This window comes from Lithobates pipiens, unplaced genomic scaffold (assembly GCF_037356315.1).
Source record: "Lithobates pipiens isolate NorthernLeopardFrog02 unplaced genomic scaffold, aLitPip1_a1.2 Scaffold_16, whole genome shotgun sequence".
In the NCBI taxonomy this organism is placed as follows: Eukaryota; Metazoa; Chordata; class Amphibia; order Anura; family Ranidae; genus Lithobates; species Lithobates pipiens.
Window position 1 is genome coordinate 25,699,558 of NW_027507748.1, and position 27,138 is coordinate 25,726,695.

Here is a 27,138-nt window from a genome sequence, read left to right on the forward strand (position 1 = left end):
TCCCTCATTTTGGTCTGATCTATAAAGTTGTATATAAAATGCACTTTTTATCTTTCAAAACCTTTCATTCAATTTCTAAATTGCTGCATTTGTAAATTTCAAAGGAATAGTAGTGGTAAAAATGCACTTGTGGGTTCAACTAATAATATTTTTTTTTGTGCAATTCCCCTTTAAGGGGGCGTGGCAGGAGTGTGTGTCCTATGTCGACATACAGTGCCTTGCAAAAGTATTCACCCACCTTGGCATTTTTCGTGTTTTCTTCCCTCACAACCTGGAATTAACATGGATTGTTTGAGGATTTGCATCATTTAATTTACAGAACACGCCCACAACTTGGAAGATGTTTTGTTTTTTTATTGTGAAGCAAGCAGCAAATAGGGCAAAATAACAGAAAAAATCAATGTGCATAACTATTCACCCCCCTAAATTCAATACTTTGTAGAGTCACCTTTTTGCGGCTATCACGGCTCCAAGTCGCTTTAGATAAGTCTCCATGAGCTTGCCACATCTTACCACTGGGATTTTTGCCCATTCCTCCTTGCAAAACTGCTCCAGCTCCTTCAAGTTGGATGGTTTGCGCTTGTGAACAGCAATCTTTAAGTCTGACCACAGATTTGCTATTGGATTGAGGTCTGGGCTTTGACTAGGCCATTCCAACACATTTACATGTTTCCTCTTAAACTACTCAAGTGTTGCTTTAGCAGTGTGTTTGGGGTCATTGTCCTGCTGGAAGGTGAACCTCCGTCCTAGCCTCAAATCACACACAGAGTGGTACAAGTTTTGCTCAAGAATATCCCTGTATTTAGCACCATCCATCTTTCCCTCAACTCTGATCAGTTTCCCAGTCCTGACTGCTGAAAAACATCCCCACAGCATGATGCTGCCAACACCATGTTTCATGATGGTGTTCTTAGGTGATGTGTTGGGTTTGCACAAGACATAGCATTTTCTTTGATTGCCACAAAGTTCAATTTTAGTCTCATCAGACCAGAGAACCTTCCTCCATTTTGGGAGTCTCCCACATGCCTTTTCGAAAACTCATAAAGTTCCATTTTGTTTTTTGCTGAAAGTAATGTCTTTCTTCTGGCCACTCTGCCAAAAAGCCCAACTCTATGGAGCGTATGGCTTATTATCGTCCTATGTACAGATACTCCAGTCTCTGCTGTGGAATTCTGCAGCTCCTCCAGGGTTACCTTAGGTCTCTGTGCTGCCTCTCTGATAAATGCCCTCCTTGCCCGGTCCGTGAGTTTTGGTGTGCGGCCGTCTCTTGGACGGTTTGCTGTTGTGCCATGTTCTTTCCATTTGGTTATGATAGATTTGATGGTGCTCCTAGGGATCAACAAAGATTTGGATATTTTTTTTATAACCTAACCCTGACTTGTACTTCTGAACACCATTGTCCCTGACTTGTTTGGAGAGTTCCTTGGTCTTCATGGCAGTGTTTGGTTAGTGGTGCCTCTTGCTTAGGTGTTGCAGCCTCTGAGGCCTTTCAAAAAGGTGTGTATATGTAATGACAGATTATGTGACACTTAGGCCGCGTACACACGCGGGGACTGTTCGCTCAACTTTGTCCGTCAAACAGTTTCAGCAAACAGTCCGCTCAAAATTAGCATGGACGGACTTGCCCACACACGATGAACGAACAGTTTGCTGAAACCGTGCGCGATGACGTGAACGGCACGTACGACGGGACTAGAAAACGACGTCCTATACACTGCAATGCAAACTTCGGCGTGTAAATCCTTTCTGAGCATGCGCGGAACTTAGTTTGACGAACAAGCCTACACACGAGGGGACTGTTCGCTGAAACAAAGTTTCAGCGGACAGTTTTTCGGAATTTCCGAAAAACTTTGTTCAGCGGACTGTTCGCTGAAACTGTCCGCTGAAAGCCCACACACGAGCGGACTGTCCGCCGAAACACTGTTCAGCGGACAAAGTTGGGCGAACAGTCCCCGCGTGTGTACGCGGCCTTAGATTGCACACAGGTGGACATCATTTCACTAATTATGGGACTTATGAAGGTAATTGGCTGCACCCGAGCTTTTTATTGGCTTCATAACAAGGGGGTGAATACATACGCACATGTCAATTATCAGTTTTTTATTTCAAAAAAATAGTTTTATGTATATATTTTTTCTAATTTTACTTCACCAACTTAGACTATTGTGTTCTGATCCATCACATATACAGTAGTTCAGATTTAATAAAAAAATAGAACTAGAGGGTGTAATGTAACAAAATAGGTAAAAAGCCAAGGGGGGGGGGGGTGAATACTTTTGCAAGGCACTGTACTTTTGCTAATACCGGTAGGTGTCTCTCATTCCAATCTCAAAAAGCTGGGAGGTATGGAATCCCGGTTTGCCTTCTCAATCAGTTGGGAGATAAGGAAGTAGAAGTGGTATTTAGAACTTTTCTTACTCAAGTTAACTTGCAGCGTTGGAGGCAATCTGCGCATGTGGAAAATGCTGAACATACTAGACCCCACCCGACCCCTCCAGAAGAGAAACTTCTCTGGTTCCACTCAGCGGACAGGCACTGTGCCCACAGCCTATCCTTGCTAATGTATACATTACAAATACATATACAGGCCGGCCTGTTTACAGTCAACAAACTGCACTACAAACAGTGCCGGGGAATGTATAAACACCATGACTTGGGCTACCACCCACAGCCTGTTTATTTACTGAACAATCAGCTATACGGCATCAATGGATGGGGACATCCAAGAAGAATCTTCCAAACACACTGTCGACCTGCATTAGTTTAAACGCAAGAGGGAAAATCCATCCAACAGTTTCATCCATAATGAGATTTGCGTGTGTTTGTTGGGTTCTTCTGTTGTGCCGTTAGGCTTTATAAAGGCTGAGCTGCAAATATGATGTACGCAATGCAAAGCGATCAACGCAAATGGTGCAAAAGGAAGTGTAAAGGAAATGAGCAGAGAAGAAATGCAAGCGGTCAGGAGAGAAGGGGTGTGGAGAAAAAGGAGCGGAGAAGAGAGGGAGAGGGAGAAAAATGGAAAGGGAGAGGGAGAGCAAGAGGAGGAGGGAGAAAGAGAGGGCAAGGAGGAGGGAGAACGAGAGGGCAAAGAGGAGGAAGAGTAAGAAAGAGAAAGGAGGAGGGAAAAAGAGGGAGGAGGGGGAAAGAGGGAGGAGGAAGAGGGGGAAAGAGAGGGAGGAGGAGTGTGTGTGCTGGAGGAGGGACACAGGGGAAAGACCATTGTGTGTGTGCGCGTGTGTGTGTGTATACCTCCCAACATTTTGAGATGGGAATGAGGGACACCCACTAGCATATGTATGTAGATATAGGACAGGCCACCATGCCACACCCTCTTAAAGGAGCATTAACCCCAAAAAAGATTAAATCCACAAGTGCTTTTTTCTTACCACTACTATTCCTTTATATGGGCTTTCAAAATGTACAAATGCAGCAATTTAGAAATTGGATGAAAGGTTTAGCACTGGGAAACACTTTTTGATAGATAAAGAGTGCATTTTATATACAAATATATAGATCAGTCCAGGGACAGTTGGGAAGTGTGTGTTGGAGGAGGAATGCAGGGGAAAGACTAGTGTGTGTGTGTGCTGGAGGAGGGATACAGGAGAAAGACCATTGCATGTGTGTGTGCTGCAGGAGGAATACAGAGGAAAGGCCATTGTGTGTGTGCTGGAGGAGGGATACAGGGGAAAGACCATTGTGTGTGTGTGTGCTGGAGGAGGAATACAGGGGAAAGACCATTGTGTGCATGTGTGTGTGTGTGTGCTGGAGGAGAAATACACGGGAAAGACCATTGTGTGTGTGTGCTGGAGGAGGAATACAGGGGAAAGTACATTGTGTGTATGCTGGAGGAGGGATACAGGGGAAAGACCAGTGTGTGTGTGTGTGTGTGTGCGTATGTGTGTGCTGGAGGAGGGATACAGGGGAAAGACCAACAAATGCGTGCTGGAAGAGATATCCAGGGTAAATACCAATGTGTGTGTTCGGTGGATGAGGGATACAAGGGGAAATCCAGTGTGTGTGCGCTAAAGGAGGGATTCAGGGTGAACGTCAATGCGTGTGTGCTGGAGGAAGGATATTAGGTAAAGACCAATGTGTGTGTGCTGGAGGAAGGATATTAGGTAGAGACCAATGTGTGTGTGCTGGAGGAAGGATATTGGGTAAAGACCAATGTGTGTGTGCTGGAGGAGGGATACATGGGAAAGACCATTGTGCGTGTGCTGGAGGAGGGAACTCACTGGAGAAAGGTAGGCAGGAAGTGGTTTATTTGCAGAGAGGTGAAAGTAGGCAACTAGGGAACTAGCTGACTGTAGGAATTTAGTGTTAATATGGCTATAAATGGGGAGATGTCTCACTAATGCTGCGTACACACGACCAGACTTTCCGGCAGACTAGGTCCGAAGGTCTTTCCGACAGACTTTTGGTGGAGTTCCGACCGACTTTCCGAACGGACTTGGCCACACACAAGCACACTAAAGTCCGACGGGTTCGAATGTGATGACTTACGACCGGACTAGAATAAGAAAGTTCATAGTCAGTAGCCAATAGCTGCCCTAGCGTCGGTTTTCGGCCGTCAGTCTAGCATACAGACAAACTGATTTTTCGACCAGACTCGAGTCCGTCGGAAAGAATTGAAACATGTTTTAAATCTAAAGTCCGTCAGATTTTTAGGCAGCAAAGGTACGATGGCGCCCACACACGATCAAATTGTCCAGCGAATTTGTTCCGTTGGACCTTTGCTGCCGAAAATTCCGGTCATGTGTACGCGGCATAAGATTAGCAGGTGGTGAGCTATCTGCTTGTTCTCAACTGCATTACTGTGCTGTTGCAATTTGCAATCATGCTGTACCATCTTCACATAACAAGGGAACAAACTGCATCTACTACTACAGACATTTCCCAATGAGGCAAGGTAACAATGAATGTGAGCTTTGAATTTAATAGGGGGGACACACAAAAAAACAATACACACATACAATATGCACTTGAGTCTTATATTTTCAACTTGCAGCAATATTGGAAAAAAGTTCCCCCAAACAATGGGCTTGTCACAGTAAATGCAGCAATTTTGGACTATGTCATGCTTCCATGTAAATTGTACAGTAACTACCCATTAAACACAATACAATTCAACATAGCCCTAGCAAAAATGATTGGGTGCAGACTTGTTAAAAAAAAAAAAAAACAGGAGCTCATTGTATACCAATGCTTTTTTTTTATTCACTAGGGCATATATTTCAAGTGATTTTGCAGGTAGGTTTTGCTCCAAACAGGTCAATGAACAATACAGCATTTGCAGGGCACTGAGTCACATTAATCCCAGCATTGCACGTGTTATCCCATTTATTTTCCATTGTTGCTGGGAGAGTGTTGGGATATCCAGGGCTGAGCACAATCTAAAAAGAAAAAACAGAATACCCATTTCTACCCAGCTAGGTATAAACGAAACAAAACGAACATCCCTCCTCCAGCCTCCCACTTAAAACAAAAATTTTCATTTCTTGCAGAATTTCATTAGCACATTTTATTATGATGAACTTGTAGAAAAATGTACCTTTAGCATTTTATTATATATGATTTATATAGTGCCAACAGTTTGTGCAGGACTGTAGGCGGACGGTAGACGGTAGAGTACAGCACTGTACAGTACAATAACATTTAATACAAGAGGAATCAGAGGGCCCTGGTCATTAGAGCTTACAATCCAAAAGGAGGAGTTGAACGGTAATAACTGTGGGGGATGAGTTGATGGAGAAATCAAAGTTCTGTTTATTAGTTTGGCTCCTTTCACACTAGTCGAATTGACCGGACCCCGCAGTCACCTCTATGGAGCGGTGGGTATCAAGAGACATGTGTCAGTTGACACTCACCCGCGTCTGGTCCAATCCTAGCCACTAAAACAGACAGATGGGGATCGGTTTCCCATCCGCCTGGTGGATTGTATAGGATGGCAGTTGGGTGTAAATGGGCAGGTGGTCCGTTTACATCCGATCGTCCACTCTGCATAAGCGGAGTGGACATGGACCAGCCATCTGCCTGCTCAGTGGGGATCAGTGGACAGACTCCAGGCCGCCCCATGAGGAGGGGGCCTTAGAGGCAGGATAGGCCTCTCTAAAGAGATGGGTTTTCAGGGATTGAGTGGATATAGCAGAAGATACTTGGCCAGATTGGGGTAAGGGGTTCCAGAGGATGAAAGAGGCTCTGGAGAAGTCCTGGGAGGAGAGCACTGGAGGATGTGGAAGGTTTTTCCTTCCCCCTCCCGAGTAGGAGATACTTGGACAAATTGGGGTAAGGGGTTCCAGAGGATGAAAGAGGCTCTGGAGAAGTCCAGGAAGGAGAGCATTGGATGATGTGGAAGGTTTTTCCTTCTCCCTCCCGAGCAGGAGATACGTGGACAGATGGGGGTAAGGGGTTCCAGAGGATGAAAGAGGATCTGGAGAAGTCCTGGGAGGAGAGCACTGGAGGATATGGAAGGTTTTTCCTTCCCCACTCCCGAGCATGGGATACTTGGACCGAGTGGGGTAAGGGGTTCCAGAGGATGAAAGAGGCTCTGGAGAAGTCCTGGGAGGAGAGCACTGGAGGATATGGAAGGTTTTTCCTTCCCCCTCCCCAGTTTCCTTGCCTTCTAATTCTGGGGAATCCCCGTGATGCTGTTTGTTTCTCTAGTTTTTGATAAAACGCGGGCGCCATTGCTACACTTGGATTGCAACCTTTCTTCTCTACTTGGAAGCAAGCTTTATATGTCTGTATGGATTGACCTGTTAATTGTTTGCATCATTGATCAGACAACCTTTATTCTCTGTTGTCTCAGCAATGTTTAATACCATGATCCCTCTGGTGCACACTATGTGATGTAAACCCTTCATAAACAAAGAATAATATAAAAAAGAAGATGCAGAGCACTTCCCGACATGGTGTACCATGCGATCCGATGTGGGCCGACGCACTGGTTTGCAACCTGCATTTTGGGTGTCGTTACCTTTGCACTGACATCTGCTGCAGATTGCAAGGGCAGTGCGATTAAAATGTGATATGGGAAACCATATGGGCTCTCAGGGCTGGTTCATACCAGATGCAATCCAGTGCATTTTTTATTCTGTATCACAAATGCATGGACAATGTTTACAAGAGAAGTATGGGATTTTTTCTTTTAACCCATATTCATACTTACCTAGGCGGATGCTGCATCTGTCCGCCCACCGCCTCTTCACTGAGAACCGAGCCACTGAACACCGCCGGTGGCTCAGTTCTTTCACCTTCCGGAGCGGAGAGCTGCTGCCTATCAGTCAGAGTCTCTCCTGCTCTCTCCGCTCTCTGCTGAAAACGGGTCACAGGAGTGCAAAACAAACTGCACTCCTCTAAGCAATAGGAGAAGTCCAGCCAAATGAGCCCAGGCTGGACTTCACCTTTAACCTGGATTCCAATGGACCTAGTTCACAGCAGTGCAGTGCGTTCCAGTGCAGTCAACAAAAGTAGAACATGTTGCATTTTTTTCTGCATGAAATATATCTAAAATGCATTAAAAATGTAGCAGAATTAGCATGTCTGCAATTATTTTCAATTGAGACAGATTAGCCGCTTTGGCCCCGGAAGATTTTACCCCCTTTCTGACCAGAGCACTTTTTGCGATTCGGCACTGCGTCGCTTTAGCTGACAATTGCGCGGTCATTCGACGTTGTACCCAAACAAAATCGATGTCCTTTTTTCCCCACAAATAGAGCTTTCTTTTGGTGTTATTTGATCGCCTCTGCGGTTTTAATTTTTTGCACTATAAACAAAAAAAGAGTAAATTTTGAAAAAAAGACACATTTTTTAAAATTTTTTGCTATAAATATCCCCCAAAAATATATAAAAAAACACATTTTTTCCCTCAGTTTAGGCGGATATGTATTCTTCTACAAATTTTTGGTAAAAATAAAATAAAATTGCAATAAGCGTATATTGATTGGTTTGCGCAAAAGTTATAGCTTCTACAAAATAGATGATAGATTTATGGCATTTTTATTTAAAAACATTTTTTTATTAGTAATGGCGGCGATCTGCGATTTTTATCGGGACTGTGACATTATAGCGGACACATAGGACACTTTTGACACTATTTTGGGACCACTGTCACTTATACAGCGATCAGTGCTATAAAAATGCACTGATTACTGTGCAAATGACACTGGCAGGGAAGGGGTTAACCACTAGGGGGAGATGAAGGGGTTAAGTGTGTCCTAGGGAGTGATTCTAATTGTGAGGGGGGTGGGCTACAGCTCACATGACAGCGATCACTGCTCCTGATGATGGGGAGCAGTGATCTCTGTCATGTCACAAGGCAGAACGGGGGGAAATGTTTTGTTTACATAGGCATCTCCCCGTTCTGTGGCTCCGTGAGACGATTGCCGGGAGACCGGCGGACATCGAGTCCACCGGTCCCATGGGCATGGTCACGCTGTACGCGACAGGCATGCGTGCCTGCTAGCCCCACCCATTAAAGGGGATGTACAGGTACGCCCATTTGCCCACCGCTGCCATTGTGCTGATGTATATCGGCGTGCAGCGATCAATAAGTGGTTAAAAAGGAGGGGAAAAGCACACTGGAACACATCAAAAATGCAGCGGAATGCATCTGGAATGTGGAAGTTGTGTGTGAACCGGCTCTCATTGGAGAAATGGAGTTCTGCTTTGACAACAGAGAGCAGACAAGTTTAGAAGATGCTAGTGGGAGGACAGCGGGAGGGCGGCAGGAGGACAGAGGAAGGACGGCAGGAGGACAGCAGGAGGACGGGCAGGAGGACGGCAGGAGGACAGCAGGAGGACGGGCAGGAGGACGGCAGGAGGACAGCGGGAGGACGGCAACAGGACAGTGGGAGGACGGAAAGAGGACAGTGGGAGGACAGAAAGAGGACAGTGGGAGGGCGGCAGGAGGACAGCGGGAGGGCGGCAGGAAGACGGCGGGAGGGTGGCAACAGGACAGTGGGAGGACGGAAAGAGGACAGTGGGAGGACAGAAAGAGGACAGTGGGAGGGCGGCAGGAGGACAGCGGGAGGGCGGCAGGAAGACGGCGGGAGGGTGGCAGGAGGACCGCGCAAGGACGGCGGGAGGACGGCGGGAGGGCGGCAGGAGGGTGGCAGGAGGACGGCAGGAGGATGGCAAGAGGACAGCGGGAGGACGGCAAGAGGACAGCGGGAGGACGACAAGAGGACAGCGGGAGGACGGCAGCAGGAGGATGACGGGAGGACGGCGGGAGGACGGCGGGAGGACGGCGGGAGGAAAGCGGAAGGACGGCAGGAGGACAGTGAGGAGGACAGTCCACTATTAACAATCCATTCAGGTCAAATGACTTTCACAGCAGTTGTGTCGCATGAAAACTTTGGTATTGCTGAGATCAGAGGGATTATTCGTTTTATTTTGGAGTGGTGGATGATGCCCTAAAAAACACTCGGTGTCCTTGATGTCCCAAGTGAACAGATTCTATGATCAGCACAGAAAATTCTCATATGGTGAAGCAGCGTGAAGACTCCTCTTTAATCATGATAAATGACTTGGCGACAGCTGACGGCACTTAAGACACCGAGCATAATATTTTGGGTGTAAATACATGAATGGGTTATAGAGGACACTATTAAAGCAGCATGATCACTGAATCAAAACCATTTGTGAATCTTCATCAAACACTAAGTGGAATATGGCGGAACATTCCTATGCGCTGCAGTTGTCCACACCGGGGAAGAGAATTTATTTGCATCGTTTCTCAAACTCTGAAGCAAGTCCATCTGCTTTTTGGGTTTATAATGGAGTGGAGAGAAGACCTTCTGGTGATAAAGACCTTCTGCCTGTAAAATGGAGGATTTGTTTTGGAGGAATCCTACATTGAAAAATGCTACTTCTCTGGCTTCAATACTTTGAGTCAGCGACCTTGAACATTTGCCAACTGGGAATTCTGGTTTTTACTTACTCCATGCCTGTTTAGGTCCAGTAACTCAGAAAGCCTCTGAAGCTGCCGGATCAGCATGGCAGCCAGCGAGGGAAGCTTGTATATTTCATTGTGTCCAGAATTTCCTTTAAAGTGGTTGTAAACCCAAAACATAATTGTTTTGCACAGTTCAGTAGATAACCACAGTGTGTGTACCTCTCAAAAAGTCATCCCTATTCCGTTGTAGCCCTCAGAAATCTGCCAATATGTGGGTGTGGCATAGCACCAAAGCTTGGGGGTGGAGATCTAACATCACACTATTCCCCTCCCACCTAATCAGAGTCTCCCTCTGTATTCTCTGACGTCTCTCTCTGACCTCTCCCTCTATGACGTCTCCCTGTCTCTCTATATGACGTCTCCCTCTCTCTCTATGACGTCTCCCTCTCTCTCTATGACGTCTCCCTCTCTCTCTATGACGTCTCCCTCTCTCTCTATGACGTCTCCCTCTCTCTCTATGATGTCTCCCTCTCGCTCTGACATCTCCCTCTCGCTCCGATGTCTCCCTCTCTCTCTATGACGTCTCCCTCTCTCTCTATGTTTTCCGTCTCTCTCTATGACGTCTCCCTCTCGCTCCGACGTCTCCCTCTCGCTCCGATGTCTCCCTCTCTCTCTATGACGTCTCTCATCTCTTTGACATCTCTCTCTCTCTATGACGTCTCCCTCTCTCTCTCTATGATGTCTCCCTCACTCTCTCTATGATGTCTCCCTCTCTCTCTATGATGTCTCCCTCACTCTCTCTATGATGTCTCCCTCACTCTCTCTATGACGTCTCCCTCTCTCTCTATGATGTCTACCTCTCTCTCTATGATGTCTCCCTCTCTCTATGATGTCTCCCTCTCGCTCCGATGTCTCCCTCTCTCTATGATGTCTCCCTCACTCTCTCTGATGTTTCCCTCACTCTCTCTGACGTCTCCCTCACTCTCTCTGATGTCTCTCTTTTTCATCTTTTTTATGTCTTCTTCTCTCTCCGACATCTCTCTCTGATGTCTCCCTATCTGATGTATCTCTCTCATCTCTCTTTTTCTCTCGCTCTCTGCCTCTCTCTCCATTCATGTTTCTCTCTCTCCCTCTGATGTATCTCTCTCACTATTCTGATGACTCTCTTTCGCTATTCTGATGAATCTCTGATGATGTCTCTTTCTCTCTGTGTGTCTTTCTCACTCACGTCTCTCTCTCTATCTCTATCTCTCTCTCTCTCGCTCATGAATGTCTATCTCTGATTTCTCTCTCACACTCATGTCTCTCTCTCTCTATTCTGATGTCTCTATCTGTATCTGATATCGCTCTCTCTCTCTCTCCCTATCTCTCTTTCTCTCTGTATTCTCTGATGTCTCTCTTTCTCTCTGTATTCTCTGATCTATCTCTCTGTATTATCTGATCTCTCTCTCTGTATTCTCTGATCTCTCTCTCTCCGATGTCTCTCTCTATATTCTTGGATGTCTCTCTCTCTCTCTGTATTCTCTGTCTCTCGCGCTCTCTGTATTATCTGGTGTCTCTCTGACTCTGATGTCTCTCTCTGTATCCTCTGATCTCTCTCTGTATTCTCTGATGTCGGTCTCTCTCTCTCTGTATTCTCTGATGTCTCTCTTTCTGTATTCTGTGTCTCTCTCTCTCTCTCTCTGTATTATCCGATGTCTCTCTCTGTATTCTCTGATCTCTCTCTCTGTATTCTCTGATGTCTGTCTCTCTCTCTCTGTATTCTCTGATGTCTCTCTTTCTGTATTCTGTGTCTCTCTCTCTCTCTCTCTCTCTGTATTATCCGATGTCTCTCTCTGTGATGTCTCTCTCTCTGTATTCTCTGATGTCTCTCTCTGTATTCTCTGATCTCTGTCTCTCTCTCGCTCTGATGTCTCTCTTTCTGTATGCTCTGCTGACTCAGTCAGCCTTGTACCTGGATCTCCAGAGAAGAGGAGAGAGGAAAGTGAAAGTAAACTCCGGAGAGGCTCAGGCATGTGTATCATTACACAGGCTGTCAATCAATGGAGAAGGGGTATGGCATCACCTTTTTTTTCATGGTGGTGTTGTTTTTTTTTGATCAGGGGAGTGTGTAGGATTACAGAGGACAGGCCGTACTTCCACCTGCCATACTATGCACAAATGATTTGTGCCCTTGTTCTTTATTAGAGGTTGTGTTCTGTTTGTATTTGACTTTCTAGGTTTACAACCACTTTAAGCTACATTTGTAGTAGCAAAAATGTATTAAAGCAAAATACACTAATATGGACACATACTTGGACACATGGCCAAAACACCTACGTGACCTTGCTGGACATCCCATCTCAACACCATGAGCATTAATACGTAGTTGACCTGCCTCCCTCATTTGCAGCTATATCAGCCTCCACTCTTCTGGGAATTAAGCCAAAACATTTAGCAACATTTAGCCAAAGGAGCGTTTGTAAAGTCAGGTCAACAAGTCGACTAGCAATTGGCGGTACAATTCATCTCATAGGTGTCTACTAGGGTGGAGGTCAGGGCTTAGGGCAGGCCACTTGAGTTCCTCCACACCAACCTGATTACAATTATTACAGTGCATAGTAAGCACCAGACTGGATGCTGGCAACAGAAACCCCAAACTTTCCAGTGAGAATACAGTCTTCAATATTGGTCCTTGCTACGTAGTTCTCCTTACATCTCTACCTTCGGGCACTTTTGTATAGTGTGAAGATACATATAGGCAATAGAGATGTGCACAACGGAAAAATTAAAGTGGAAGTAAACCCTCCTATCGCTTTCAGCCAAGGAAGCATCTTGGCCTTTGTTTAAAGTGGTTGTAAACCCTTACAAACCACTTTGACCTACAGGTAAGCCTAGATTAAGGCTTACCTGTAGGTTCAAGAAATATCTCCTAAACCGTATAGGAGATATTTGCCGAAAGACAGGCACCGCTGTCTACGGCGCATGCGCCGTAGACATCAGCACACAGGCACACTGAGCGCGCCGCAGTTAACGGCGATATGCCGCGAGTGGTGGCTCCCGACGAATGGTTCCAACGAATGACAGCGCTGGAGCAGCGAGACCCACCAAGAAGATGGAGGCTCCGGACTACAGGGGACAGCGGTGACTTCACTGGCTCCTGTGTCAGGTAAGTTACACATAATGGACTACTATGCGATGCACAGTAGTCCATTATGCTTTACTTTTGCAGGGAATCAAAGAGGAAGTAAACCCATCAGGGTTTACATCCTCTTTAATCTTAAACTGTCATGATGTTGCACATGTGATAAGTTATGACACCAGCCATTGGATGGTTTGACAGTTTGGTGAAGAGCACAACCAATGTGATAGTTAGCATTTTCGGCATGCCGGAAATGTAACTGTTTTTTTTTTTAACTATTAAATCGATGAGTTTCGTTTCGGATAAGTTTGTTAGGTTGATAATTTTGTATCATCAGATTCTTCACGTTCGAATGATTCCTTTTTGGAATTTGTTTCGTATACATGCGTTATTTTCACATCTACTTGAATTTTTGGAAGACATCTATAGTCGTTCTATTCTATTCTTTTTTTTTTGTTCCATTCTAAACTATTTTTTTTCTATACTATTTTTATCATCATGTTTTTTTCACTTTAATACCTTAGGCTGCTTTCACACTGGGGCGGGAGCAGCGTCGGCAGTAAAGCGCCGCTATTTTTAGCGGCGCTTTACCGTCGTTTTAGCGGCGGTGTGCGGGCGCTAGCGGGGTGGTTTTAACCCCCGCTAGCGGCCGAAAAGGGGTTAAACCCGCCCGCAAAGCGCCGCTTTGCCGGCGGTATTGCCGCGGTGTCCCATTGATTTCAATGGGTAGGAGCGGTATAGGAGCGGTGAATACACCGCTCCTTCACCGCTGCAAAGATGCGGCTAGCAGGACTTTTTTCACCGTCCTGCCAGCGCATCGCTCCAGTGTGAAAGCCCTCCAGGTTTCACACTGGAGTTAAAGGGGCCAGTTTTTTTCAGGCGTTACACAGGCGCTATTTTTAGCGCTGTAACGCCTGAATACCGCCCCAGTGTGAAAGCAGCCTAACTGTATTAATTGCTATAGGTTTCCATTTTCGAATTCAAATTCATTTTCAAATTTTTCTAAATCATTATGGGTTTTTTTTTCGTTAGAATTTTGGATACATTGAAATGCATTACTATTGTGATTCAAAAAATTCATGTACTTCTGAATCTCCGAATAACAGAATCTGAATTTCGATTCACAACCCGACGGAAGGTGCATGTCTAATAAGCAAGGGCTAATGGTTGTTGTGCTCCAAGCAAGTTAATAAAGACCCCTTGTCCCAATGCAATAACATATCTAGGTCTGCAATTCATGAAGAGGCTTGCATATAAAACAGAGGTTCCCCTTATCTAAGGGAAGTACCGTATTTTTCGGACTATAAGGCGCACCGGATTATAAGGCGCACTAGCAACGACCGGCTGATAAAATGGATATTTCCATATATAAGGCGCATCGGACTATAAGGCGCACCGGATTATAAGGCGCACTAGCAACGACCGGCTGATAAAATGGATATTTCCATATATATAAAGCGCATCGGACTATAAGGCGCACGGTCGATTTTGGGAGAAAATTTAGGCTTTTACGTGCGCCTTATAGTCCGAAGGTTTACGTCAAGATGACAGATACTGTTAACAAAGAACTCCAGCGATGTCAACAGGTCATATATAAGGCGCACCGGACTATAAGGCGCACGGTCGTTTTTGGGAGAAAATTTAGGCTTTTACGTGCGCCTTATAGTCCGAAAAATACGGTATACTGTTTGGCTGCAGGAACCAAGGGACACCAGCATGCCGTTAGATCTGTTTCAGATGGCCTTAGAGCCAGTCATAGTATACGGAGGTGTGTGGCCCTTTGTGTTAAGCCACATGCAGAACCTAACCAATTGGTCTTTGTTTGCCATCTATATATATATATATATATATATATATATATATATATATATATATATATATATATATAGATAGATATGGGGTGCAGGTTCACATTTTGCACCTGCCCAGTCTGGGGTAAGAGAATGTGGCTTGGTTGTGGTAAATATGCCTTAGGTAGGGACATCCAGGACAATGATGGAAAATAACATGAAAAAAACATTATAAATGCAGGAGGTTTCTGGTTTATATCCTGTGATCTCAGTGGAGCTGTTCCACTTAAAGACTGTAATTCCACATAGCGTCAGCTAGGCTGAGAAGTCCCTGGGGTTCATGTAAATCACTGGAGGATGGCCAGCGGCGAGTCTCAGAGGTCCAGGCATGGGAAGATTCAGTTTGATCAATGCCAAAGTTTAAGATAGATTCTGGCTTTGTAAAGGCATAGCAATTCCAATATGTTTGGAGGGAACTAAAGCCCTTGTTCCAATGTGCTTCTCAGGAAGAAAATCCAGAAAGAAAACATAGTTCAGACCCTTCCATGTACAAACACTTAAGGGTTTTCACCTTGCACATTGTAGTCATACGCAGCAGCAGAATGTGCATGTTGTATTGGCAGAATATAAGACTCAAGTCCACACTAATAAGGATTTTTATTTTAATCATGTCACAGTGATTTTTTAGATTTCATTGGCCTCAGCTAAAAATAGCTGTCACTTCTTTGAAAAATAAGCATCCTTATCCTGATGTGTTATCTTTGTGAACTGACCCATATGTCCTCCTACAGAGCAACTATGTCAGAATGGATGAGATAAGACACATTTGTTGAATTTGGGCCACTCAATCCTGCGGGGGGAGACAGGTTGACAGGGCGGCCTTTATTCCTGAGACTGAAAAGCTCTTCCACGAACTTCTCAATCAGGTTGGAGAGGTGCCATTGTAATTGGCTCAGTTTTTCAGCACTTGAAATCAAATGGCAGATAAATGTACAAAACGTTCTCTGTGCACTACCAAAAAATAAACAAAAAATTATAAGCTACAAAATTTAGGAGCTGCAGCATAAACGAATAATGTTTTCCCAGTAAACCACTTAAAAAAAAAAAAAAAAAAGATGTGCTAGTCTCACCCTGAAGAAGTCACATTTGTGAGTGATGCAACGTGTAGGGTGGAGCTAAGTGACGTCACTTCCGGGTTGGAGCCGAAACCGGACGTGCATGTATTTTAATGCTGGTGAGTCTATTACTCGAATTCAATATGTGAATGTATTAATATTGCAATTTTATATTTTAAAATATGAATAAATGCTACTGCACTATCGGAGGTCTCTTCTTTTCTCTGTGTGCATAACATATAGATAAGTGGAAGGATGCCTATGTTTTAAAGGGGACCCATCGGTGATTAAAAGGGGACCTGTCAAACCTCCTTTCGTCATCAGAGGTACTCATGCTGGAGACTGGTTAAAGCAGTGTTTCTCAACTCCAGTCCTCAAGGCGCCCAAACAGGTCATGTTTTCAGGATTTCCCTCAGATGCAATAGCTGTGGTAATTACCAAGACAGTGAAATTGATCAAATCACCTGTGCAAAATAAAGGATAGCCTGAAAACATGACCTGTTGGGGCGCCTTGAGGACTGGAGTTGAGAAACACTGGGTTAAAGCATATTATAACCTGTATGTTTATATAGGTTCACTAGCCAGGTGAGCAAGCATTCAAACAAATAGTGGGGCACAGAACTAGACCCAATGAACACAAGAATGATCAATGGATTGTGTTAATTGGACTTGTATTTGTTATCAATTTGATGAGTACAAAAGACACATGGAGAGGGGCTTGGCCTCAACTCTCGCTCCATGTCACTGCCTGTGCTTGACAGCAGCGGGAGCCAATGGCTTCCGCTGCTGTATTTGAGCAAATGAGGAGGGAAAATAGAATGCAGTAAGGTAAAAAAAACCTTCCGTCTTTAAAAGCACTTGAAGTCAGCGAGCTACTGGGAAATACTAGTTTGAGGTTTGAGTTTAATGATTCTAATCTCTGGGTTACTGAAGTGGACATGCATGGTTTTTACTTTAGAGTGTTTATATTGTAAATATGTGTACAAAGACTGGAAAGTTTGGAGTCCAATAGGCTAAAGTAGTAAATAATTGCTAAGCAATAAATGTTAACTATCATGTGAATAAGCAAGAATTATCTGGTTTGAGACATTATTATATAAAGTCTTTAAGGGTGAGGTATAAGTGCCATGTGCAAAGTAATTTTTAACCTATCACAAACATGGAGACATAAGTCTCTGATTAAATCATGCTGCTTTATTAGATGTCAACTCTTCAGTGGGTCACAGCCCACCTTTATAAAGGTATATATCTTCAAGTAAAACAGCTTGCATAGTTGTGTTTCAACTGTGTATGTAGAAGTACACTATATTGCTAAAAGTATTGGTATACCTGCCTTTACACGCACATGAACTTGCATGGCACCCCAGTCTTAGTTCGTAGGGTTTAATATTGAGTCGGCCCACCCTTTGCAGCTACAACAGCTTACAATAGGAAGGGGCCATCCCCAAACTGTTCCCAGAAAGTTGGGAGCATGAAATTGTCCAAAGTGTCTTGTTATGCTGATGCCTTAAGAGTTTCCTTCACTGAAACTAATGCCGCCTACACACGACCGGACTTTCCGGCAGACTTGACTCCGACTGTCTTCCCGACGGACTTTCGGCGGAGTTCCAACTGACTTTTCGAATGAACGGACTTGGCCACACACAATCACACCAAAGTCCGACAGATTGTAACGTGATGACGTACGACCGGACTAGAATAAAGAAGTTCATAGCCAGTAGCCAATAGCTGCCCTAGCGTCGGTTTTCATTCGTCGGACTAGCATACAGATGAGCAGATTTCTCCATAGGAACTGGGTCCAGCGGAAAAATTTGAAACATGTTCTGTTTGTAAAGTCCGTCAGATTTTTGGATAGCAAAGGTCCGATGGAGCCCACACACGATAGAATAGTCAGACGATTAATTCTGTGGGGCCTTTGCTGTTGAAAAGTTTGGTCGTGTGTACGCGGCATAAGGGAGCGAAGCCCAACCCCTGAAAAAACAAACAAAAAATTCACCCCATAATCCCCCCTCCACCAAATGATTTGGACCAGTGCACAAAGCAAGGTCCATAAAGACACAGATGAGCAAGTTTGGGGTGGAGGAACTTGACTGGCCTGCACAGAGTCGTGACCTCAACCTGATAGAACACCTTTGGGATGAATTTGAGCGGAGACTGTGAGCCAGACCTTCCCGTCCAACATCAATGCCTGACCACACAAATGTGCTTCTCGAAGAATGGTCAAACCTTCCCATAGACACACTCCTAAACCTTGTGGACGGCCTTCCCAGAAGAGTTAAAGCTGTTATAGCTGCAAAGGGTGGGCCAACTCAATATTGAACCCTACGGACTAAGACTGGGATGCCATTAGCCCTTGTACACACGGTCGGACATTCCGACAACAAAATACATCGGATTTTGTCCGAAACTTGTGTTGCATACACACGGTCGGACAAAGTTGTCGGAAAATCCGATCGTACGTAACGTGATGACGTTATTTCGTTACGACGGGACTACGTTCAGGCTGGTAGCCAATAGCTTTGGTCTAGGAATTTGATCTGAGCATGCGTGGCACTTTGTCCGATCGGAATTCTCTACACACAATCGGACAAAGTCCGATCGGATTATGTTGTCGGAAAGTTTTATAGCCCAACTCTAAAATTTTGTCCGTCGGATATTCCGACGGAAACAGTCCGATGGAGCACACACACAGTCGGATTATCTGACAACACGGTTCGATCGGACATTTTCCGTCGGGATGTCCGACCGTGTGTACAACAGCTAAAAAAGTTCCTGTGTGTGTAAAGGCAGGTGTCACAATACTTTTGGCAATATAGTGCATGTCTGATGCTACACCTTAAGAAAAGTTTTAAAGTTGGTCTTGTATTAAAATTGTATGGTTTTGATTTACTAAAACTGGAGCACTCGGAATCTGGTGAAGCTGTGCGTGGTAGCCAATCAGCTTCTAACTTCAGCTTGTTCAATTAAGCTTTAGTAAAGCAATCCCAACTTCTTCCTGTCATGTAGACCTCCCGAAAAAAAGGGATGGTTGAACTAAAAATAAAAGAATAAGAAAAAAAACCTGTCCACTTCCTTTAGGTAAATCAATTAGCCTTCTCCTGGAAACCTGGAAATGGTAAGCCCTTGTACACACGGTCGGAGAATCCGTCGGAATGTGTCCTATCGGACCGTGTTGTCGGATAATCCGACTGTGTGTGGTATGCATCGGACTGATTCCGTCGGAATATCCGTCAGACCCAATTTTCCAACTTGTTGGAAATATTTTCCGACCAACTGGTTCGATCGGACATACTCCGATCATGTGTAGAGAATTTTGATCGGACCAAGTGCCACGCATGCTCAGATCAAATTCCTACATCAAAGCTATTGGCTACTAGCCTGAACGTAGTCCCATTGTAACAAAATTACGTCATCACGTTCTGAATGATCGGATTTTTTCGACAACTTAGTCCGACCATGTGTATGCAACAGTTTCGGACAAGGTCTGACGGATCTTGTCCGTCGGATTTGGTTGTTGAAATCTCCGACCGTGTGTAGAGGGGCTAAGGAATCTCAAGAGAATTCGCCTTGGCAAAAGAATTTTGGATCCTTATTTTGCCCAACATCCCAAGAAAAGGCTTAGTGACGTTTTCTTTGGCTTGGCAAGCTAGACAGAAGCCAGGGTGTAAGATGGGTGGGATGGAAGATCTACTTTAAGCCTGAAAGAAGACTGGAGCTGATCAGCAGACTTATTTCTGCAGCGTTGATCCCAAGAAAGTCTCGGAAAGAAAACGCATGTCATCATATCCCAAAAATATATCGATTACAGCAAGGAGGAAAAACATACCATTTCCAAAATTTCCAAATTTCCAAAAAGGAAAGAAAGAAGAGAACAAAGGTGCCGCTTTAGTCTCACAGAACACATTTAGTAAAACTTTCAGCCAATGATGATCAATGAGATCACAAAAGATGGTCGAGCTCTCAAGAAATGTCCCATCATCTTTGCTCATGATCTGTAGCAGGATTTGAGGAAGCTTTCGGGGTGCAAATTTTTTGACCACGTCTCGGAAAGAAAACGCATGTCGTCATATCCCAAAAATATATCGATTACAGCAAGGAGGAAAAAAGACCATTTCCAAAATGTGAAACTTTAAAAGCTCCATACTAAATCTGAGGCCTTACTTTTAGTATGGAGCCTTTAAAGTCCCACATTTTGGAAATGGTCTTTTTTTTCCTCCTTGCTGTTCTCGGGGAAGCTTTCAGTAACCATTTTATATAAATCTATCGAGAATATTATGGAAGGGTGCTGATTAGTAGGCCTCACCATCCCTTCTACATAGGTTTTAAGAATTCTAATGCAGTGGACCCCATTGTTCTTCGTCAGGTGGAAAGGCCCTTAATGTTCTCTAGAGTTTTAAAAAGATATTCTTCTTCCTTCCAGAGTAAGCTAACAATCCCTCCTATTACTCTGGGGAGTTGACATCTGAAAAGCAGCGCAAGTTGTTCCGCTAACTTATCTCGCTGAGTCACTCCTTCTCTTCCTCTCGCTGGCACTTCTCTCTTTGGATCTGAGTCAGTGCTCTTACCACAAAGAGATTTGCACCGAGCCAAGCCATACAAAAAAAGACATTTTCTCACACTGAGACTGGATATTGCTTTTCTGAAGCATCCAAGCTCTTTCCTTTTCCTGTGAGATGAATGTGTCTCCCCCTGCTCCGCTGTCTCTTCTCGAGACTCCTGTCTTAATAAGCCTTGACTGCCGTGACTGCTTGCATCCAGCGATGCTATTCACCGCCAGCACCTCTGCTCTCCTCCTGTGGCTCGGGAAGAACTGATTAGCACTTTGCATAATTAACCTGATTAGCACTGTGCATAATCAAACTGATTAGCACTTTGCATAATTAAAAAGAAATAATAACAACAACAATAAGCAGCACTAGGTAATATCAAAAGCCGCTGGTTCCAAAATCCCTTTTGGCCTCTGCCAGGGCTAGTTTAACATAAGGCACATTATTCCTTTAATGCAAAAAACAGAAATGATCTACGCACTGCTATCGGGACACAGGAGAACGCTGGATGGGTACGCACACACAAAAACATGAATCTAGACAAGAGGCAAGTGTAATAAACCGAGGTTCTCCTGGGTACAATACAAGCGATAAACTCCCTTATGTATAATAAAAGGACTGGACTCAACAGCACACAATGTAAGTATTACACTTCTACATGTATAATAAATGGACTCTCTACACAAATGGACTCACTGCTTGTGCAGATCGGGCTGATGCGCTTGGGGCGAAAAGGGCAAAGCCAACCCATGTGGGCCTGATGGCAAGAATGGGTTCTGCGGTCTTCCTCTGTAGAGGGAAAAGATCTCAATAATGCCACGTACACACGACCGGACTTTTTGACAGCAAAGGTCTGACGGAACAAGTCCATCGGACAATTCGATCTTGCGTGGGCTCCATCGGACCTTTGCTTGCCAAAAATCTGGCGGACTTTAGAAATAGAACATGTTTTACATTTTTCCACCGGAACTCCGCCGGACCCAGTTCCTACAGAGAAATCCGCTCGTGTGTATGCTAGTCCGACGGACAAAAACCGACGCGAGGGCAGCTATTGGCTACTGGCTATGAACTTCCTTATTCTAGTCCGGTCGTACGTCATCACGTTCAAATCCGTCGGACTTTGGTGTGATTGTGTGTGGCCAAGTCTGTTCATTCGGAAAGTCCATCAGAACTCCGTCAGAACTCCGCCGAAAGTCCGTCGGAGCTAGTCCCTCGAAAAGTCCGGTCGTGTGCATGCGGCATTAGAATGCATAAAATACAACTAAAGGTCTCCTGTGGTGGTACTGGGTCCCTGCCCAGATCGCCCAGGCCAACCCTTGTTACAGTGACCAATGTTTTAGGAGTTATGGCCACCGTGGGGATATCCTACACATCTGGCGGACATGTCCACGACTGATAGGCTTTTGGTCATGGTTCTTTGGCTTGCTGTGCACTTTGTTTCATTTGAAAATCCATAAGGACGCTAAACTAGCTTTACCACACTATCCCACCCCAAACCAATATGCCCACCAACAGAAATGATAGTTTTCTGAAATTATATTATTACATTTTAGTGCTTGGGTCTAGATCTACTTTAATTTTTTTATCCTCTACTGTTTGGAAGGCCCTCTGCAGAATCAGACCCCATAACAGACAGTTGTCACGAGCAGCTGTATCTCTGTCTATAGCCAAATAATACGATTATGCAATCTGGTGAGTGTATATTAAATGGGATGTATCTGCTGACTTCTAGCATTTGTTTACACGTGGTAGTCAAAAGAGCTACAAATCCTCTGCCGATGCTCAACATTTAGTCTTTTTATCAGATTATAAACTAGCTTGGCCTCCCCCGCCACATGTACATACTGGTAGTACAAATCCGGTGACTGCATTATATATAACAAGTGTTCAGCCTGCACAAAGTATTGTCGATTAGGCACCAAACTTTGGTTGCTGCATTTTACAGTACCTACACAGTAATCGTACAATGCAAGTCAAGCCAGTCTGAAGATTTGTAGTGAGAGGACCAGTCATCTACAGGTGAAAGCTAGACTTTCAGTAATTGCAAAAACAACAATGTTTTCACCGGTTCTGCAACAGCAGAGCATCTACATTGAATCTCCTTTAATCTACCTACTGCAGGGTATGTTTTTTTTAGGGTAATCTAACAGCCAATTTAAATGCTAGATACTCATTTCTTGCATATTATTAATCAATAATGTAAATAAAATGCATTACAAAGAAAAATAAGGTGCAAAAAATGAAAAAAATTTAACTGGGGGGAGGAAGAAGCTTAGGATGGAGATATTTACAGAGGCTTGCTGCTTCTCATTAAATTTGAGTTGGAATATATACAGTATATCTATACAGTGACAGTACTCTGCCCTGCCATGGTGTAAAAAGGGTTTTGTGTCACCCAGGGTTCTTATCCAGACAGCTTGAGGGACTCAAGAGCTAGACTTGTATAGAGGAGACTGGATTTTCAGTTTCCTCAGACCAGGAGTCCAGGGGCTTCATAGAGACTTGGGAGGGATGTATTCCTCAATCCTGGGTCCAGGTTTAGTGAATAATCAGCAGACTAATTGGGACCATGTATGCTTGAGGGACTCCAGAGCTAGACTTGTACAGAGGAGACTGGATTTTCAGTTTCCTCAGACCAGGTTTCCAGGGGCTTCATAGAGACTCGGGAGGGATTTATTCCTCAATCCTGAGTCCAGGTTTAGTGAATAATCAGAAAATGATGGGGACCATGTATGTGGGGCTTTTATTAAGCCTTGTACACATGATCGAATTTTGCACAAAGCGTCTGACTTTTGTCTGAAGGGCGTTGACCAGGAACTTGTCTTGCATATAAACGGCACACAATTGTTGGCCAACAAACACAAACGTAGTGAAGTACTACATGGTTTTTCATCTCTTTAGTGTCACCCTTTGGGCACGTTCTGCTATTGTTGTGTTTGGTGAGCATTGATTCCGAGCATGTGTGTTCGTACCTTGGTTTTTTGCCCGACGTACTTGTGTACACACGCTCGGTAAATCCGACAACACCCCGTTGTCCGCGGAAAATTTATAAACCTGCCATTCAACATTTGTCCACGGAAAGTTGGCCAACAACTGTCTGATGGAGTGTACAAAGGGTCGGATTTTCCGCCAACAGCCTGTCATCACACAATTCCCGTCTGAAAATTCCGATCATGTGCACGAGGCTTTAGAGGCCTGACTATCGTTCAGAACTTCACCCCAGCCGACAGACAGCAGAGTCTATGCCCAGAAGTCAGAAGGGCTCCACCTACGAGACAGGTGGGAGTCAGTGCAGCAGAGAGCTGCTAGGTGAATACACAAAGCTTGTGTCCGATGACTGTGTAGAGCAGGGAGCTGAAAATGTTTTAGACCAAGGGCCAGGTTTACTGTCCATGACTTTGGGGTGGGGGGGGGGCTAGAGTGTGGTCAGCATTAGTGGAAAATGTGCTGATATTAGTGTGAGTAAACAATGCCCCAACTGTGGTAGTAGGGGGAGGATTAGTTACTCATTGTTGGTGTCAATGGGAGGAATCACACACCATTGTTGGTGTCAGTGGGTGGAACAGTGCCCCATTATTGTTATCAGTGGGAATAACAATGCCCAATTGTTGGTGTCAGTTGAAGAAATAGTGCCACATTTTAGGTGTCAGTGGGAGGAAAAGCGCCCCAAGGTTTACTGTCCATGACTTTGGGGGGGGGGGGTAGAGTGTGGTCATCATTAGTGGAAAATGTGCTGATATCAGTGTGAGTAAACAATGCCCCAACTGAGGTAGTAGGGAGAGGATTAGTGACCCACTGTTGGTGTCAGTGGGAGGAATCACACACCATTGTTGGTGTCAGTGGGTGGAACAGTGCCCCATTATTGCTCAATTGTTGGTGTCAGTTGAAGAAATAGTGCCACATTTTACGTGTCAGTGGGTGGAAAAGTGCCCCAAAGGCCAGATAAAGGCAAGCAAAGGACCTTGCAGACCACAGTTTGGAGACCACTGGTCAAGAGGATACAGACAAGGTGCCTGAAGTCTGGGAAGAGCAACAGTGATGAAAATGTAAGGCAGGTGCCTGCTGAATGTAAATTTTATTTTTTAGTGGAAGAGAAATGCTGAAACCCCCCCTGCGAGGAAACCCAATTGATTTTCTTGAACTTTGTTTTAATAAATATGAGCAAGAAAAGCCATAAAAAGAATATTTAAGTGAGTAGCTGTGCCCTTATTGTGCTACCAGTTGAAGCTGGCTCACACTATATCAGCCTATCTATCTATCTAGTGTACTGTATATACAAACACCTGCGCTCTGGGAGCTAAATCAAGCAAAGTTTTCTCTTAAAAATAGCCATGCAAGAGCTGCAAAATGAATTCAAACAAATATGCAAAATAAACCCATCCTTTGCAATAAAGCTGTCAATTGTAACAATGTTACAGAGATGGTTAGAACATTGTAGTTTGTTACCCCCAGTACTTACCCCCAGAACAATCGACAGTGGTTTTGGCATTCTAGCTATTCCTCGGAACCCCTGACCTGTAGGCTCATGCCTGGACAGTGACTCATTAAATTTTTAAAGCAAGGACGATTATCTCAGCCTTGGATATGGTACCTTGAGAAACAGCTTTGCAATGCCAGGACTTGTATTAGCTATTTTTTTTTAACTCTCCACAATCTATGCTAAGGGCGACCCATTAGCTGCGTCTGGTCTTTCACCACAAACTGATCTCGTTGTTAGTTTGTAAGTAATGGTAAAGCAAATAGGGCATTCCAATTACTTCACCAATAGGTGACCTACAGTTCTATGAATATGTTTCCTGTGGATTCGCAGTTCAAACCACCTTATGTTCATTGAGTCTAACCTCTTGCAGTGAAGAACGTATAGAAGACTAAGAAAGTTGAGGAAGAAAGCAAAAGTGAACAGGACCACCCAGGGAATGTCTCCCTCAGAGAGGTGTAAGAAAACGCCAGGGCAGTCCATCTACTTTATGTATCCAAGCATAGCTCAATGGTTCCAATGTCTTGCAACCTCACTGTTAAATATTATTCTGTCCCCAATCTCCAGAAGGTTGCAGCATAATCCAATGTACCTAAATTACTTCATTATGTGTCTTTTGCTAAGGGCTTCTTAAACTCATAGGTGAGATTGATAGATGAGATCACTTCAGACAGTTTGGGAGCCTTGTCTGATTTCCAGTACCTAGTAACAACCATTCTAGATGCCAGTAGAATATGGGTGACTACAAAACAAAAGGTTGATGGGAAATTCCCAATCTCTAGGTTGAGCAAGGCCAAAGCCAGGGTAAGTGTAGTTAGTATGCCTATAACAGAGGAAATTAAACTAAATACTTGGTTCCAGAAGCGTGTTAGGCTCTTACAGGCACATAGTGTGTAGTAGAGGTCACCTACTTGGCCACAATTACGCCAACATAGTTAGAGGTAATTGGGAGGGGTAGAATTGGGCCATTCGGTAGGATGTAAGCTACCACCGAGAAATAATTTTTTGGGAGAGTTCCCAGTGATTAGTACACCTTGAAATACCAAGGGAGAATCTGAGCACTTGAAGCCATTGTTCTGTCGTGTTGGTCTTCTGCAGGTCTACCTCCCATCGCTGGACAGGGCCAGACTTGCAGAGTGTCGTTTGGTATCGGAGGGCATTGTAAATGTGAGATATACCTTTTGGGCCGGGTGAGGTTGATTCATAAAAAGCAGATATTTTTACAGAAGGAAGTTTGATTACTGGAATAGGATTAGACTTAAGGAATTTGGCCAATCAGATATACATGTACAACTCACAAGGGGGTATACTGTAAAGGGAATTTAATTCAGAAAAATACTTCAGAGTACCGTTTTTAAGAATATCTTCCACCCACTGAATATTTTGATCACTTCACTTTCATATATACAGGTAGGGAAAAGGGTTTCTAGTGCTGTAAGAGGCATACGTAGTTGTTGGGATTAAGAGGGCTCTCTTGGGTAAGCCAATAAAGTTCTCCATGCTCTATTAGAGGCTTGGACTATAATTGGTGGTTTATTCAGTTGTAGTGTTGCTTTCAACAGTCAGCCATAGAGATTGGAAAGTCAGTGTAACTTTACGATTGCTGCCTCAGCTTGGACCCATTGAATATCTGGAGAGGGGGTAAACCAGTGTTTCATGTGTGATAGCCGAGTCGCCAGATAGTAGTATTCTAACTCTACTATATCAAAACCTCCAATACCATCCTTTGTCTTTTTAATGTATGATTAAGAAAGAACATTTGCCTAGGAACCTGACCGTTAAATAACTTTATGTGCCTGGACGTTACTAATAATTACTCAACATGGACACTTCAAGAATGATTTGTTGCTCTGTAACATTAAGCTGGACAATGACAAATTTGTTAAAATGACATCAATACATTTTATGCCAACAGTCGGGCACTGGTAGCTATTTTTCAGCAGAGAGCTGCTGGCAATAAGAGGTAGTGAAAACTATATAGTCTCCCTAGCAGCTATTAAAAATCATTAAAGTGTAAGTTTTCCTAAAGCAAAAAAAATATAAAATCAGCACAAGGGACGTTACTTACCTTCAGTGAGATGTGTCCCTTGTACTGCTGTATCCTCCTTCGATGACCTCCACACGTCCCAACCCCCTACTGCTGGGATTACCAGAACTGTGGGAGCTTTTGCAACAAGAGTGCACAACTATGTC

At 44.3% G+C, this 27,138-nt stretch overlaps 1 long non-coding RNA gene across 1 annotated transcript in view; it reads right to left on the bottom strand.

Moving 5' to 3' along the window:
- Positions 1-4,662: 4,662 nt before the first annotated feature.
- The window catches only part of LOC143981687 (uncharacterized), a 263,724-nt gene continuing 241,248 nt past the window's right edge, over positions 4,663-27,138 (bottom strand). Inside the window, exon 3 of the long non-coding RNA XR_013274347.1 lies at positions 4,663-5,393. This is a non-coding gene — a long non-coding RNA (uncharacterized LOC143981687). The remainder of the gene's footprint in view (positions 5,394-27,138) is intronic.